Source organism: Bison bison, unplaced genomic scaffold (genome assembly GCF_000754665.1).
Source record: "Bison bison bison isolate TAMUID 2011002044 unplaced genomic scaffold, Bison_UMD1.0 scf7180017864263, whole genome shotgun sequence".
Taxonomy (NCBI): domain Eukaryota; kingdom Metazoa; phylum Chordata; class Mammalia; order Artiodactyla; family Bovidae; genus Bison; species Bison bison.
In genome coordinates, this window is record NW_011494835.1 from 7,689,933 (window position 1) to 7,691,913 (window position 1,981).

Genomic DNA, 1,981 nt, shown 5'->3' on the forward strand with positions numbered 1-1,981 from the left:
CATTCCTCTCCAAAGAAAAATGCTTCTTATATCAAGAGATGAGGCACAGCAACAACTGCTGAATGCAGGAAAGGGTATATGGGTATTTCGCTGCACTATCAACTTTCTGTAAATTCAAAAAATCTTCAAAATTAAAAGCTGGAAGTTAGAAAAACGTGGGCTGGGGGAAGGGGGCAGAAATAGCTTACAGACACAATTTGGGGGCTTCAGCAAAGTGGAACATCCGTCTCTCAAATTTAATCAAACTCCGTGAAAAGCCAGAGCGAAGACAGGACAAACTGAGAAGTCAAGCTAAGATGGCAAATTCCTAAACATCTTCTTCCTATCAATTTAGACATGAGGGTGACAAGTAATATAAGACTGCTGGTGAATGGGTTCTAATTCACCTTTACACATTTTGTCACCAAAAGCCAGAAACTGAAGATGAAATGCAAACATGTTTCCTTTCTAAATTATAATTAAAAGGGGGCTGAACAACTGGTAGGGGAAAAAAAATATTTTAAAAGATAATACAGAAAAGAAAAAGTTAACACACTGACATTTTGAGAAGTTGGCAGAATGATAAAACTACCCTAGATGTTTATTCATCTAAATCTAGTAAACATTTGTAATTAGACATATACAATTAGACTAGAGTCCCATGCTGTTTTTACATCTCCCAAACCGAGAAAGCATCATCACCAGTGTGGTGTTTTAACAACAACAAAAAACCATCCCACCAAGATTTTTTTCCTTGAGCTTGTTTTCTCAAAGTAGACACTGACTAAGCCCACACCACAAACTCCATGATCAGTACATAAAATGCTGCACTACCGGTGTGGCAATCTTTGTCTTAAACAACTCTCAGACACATGGTTATATGTCAACTACTACTGGTAGACTGCTGAACTAAACACAGGACTGGAATTTTTATACAGTCATTCAACATTAAAAAGTATTTTTACTCAAATCATCATGAGTTTTTTAAATGGTGAAATCAGCCACTCCATTCCCACCACTTCTTTCTAAAATCCCAAACAAAATGCAGCAAAGTTAACGACCACGTGGCAGAATAATCAAACTTTTTAATCTCCCTTTACATATTATATTAACATTTATATTGCAAGGCAGTCCATTCACAAATATTACAGTTTGATAAAAAACTTCACACACATACCCCCAAAAGTCTATACCAGATTCAGCCACATTACTAAATCATCAAAATAATAAAAAGTAATGAAAACATTATCGTGATTCCTTTAAAGCAAAAAAGGTCTGAGGCACTCTGGGAAAGATGTTCTCTTACAAGTGTGACATGTCAGTGTAATCCAATTATCTTCGCATACAGTTTCCAGATACCCGGTAATCAAGTATTCGCCAATGACAATGACTTTGATCTGTCTTCATGGATACTCTCCCATTTGGGACTGAACTACTGAAAGGAGCACAGATGCTGGGCAGCGGAGGTCATTTCTAACGAGGTTCCCAACTGTGTAAAGGAGAAGTGTGATTTCAGCACACCCAGGACAGCGCATCCCTACTCCAAGGGAACTGTCCAACCTCCAGAGACGTCCTTCCGCCCCACCACCAGCTTTACCAGACGTTAGCACTTCCAGACTCTGCTCCCTGCTGGAGAGGCTTCAGAACTGTCTCTTCCCCAACTTCCACAGGGCAGCCTCCAGCCTTCTCTGAGTATCTCTCCAAGGTTACGCCCTTGAAGTAGGACAGAGAGGGGAAGGGAGCATTTTTCCTCCCATCATGACCAAACAGAGGTCTGAAATAGCAATGTATTACAAAAACGTCATTCTCTGCAACAGCCAGCTTCTGTTTGGAGCACAGCTGTTTCTGCCATAAACTCAACTTTTAAAAAACCTGATAACCTTTGTCCAAAGTGGATTTTGCCCCATACATTCACTCACACAGAGCCCACACTGGAGGGTCTCACTGACCGAGTGCTTTCTTATGCACAATTATAAACGTCAATAATTAGCAGGGCAAGGAG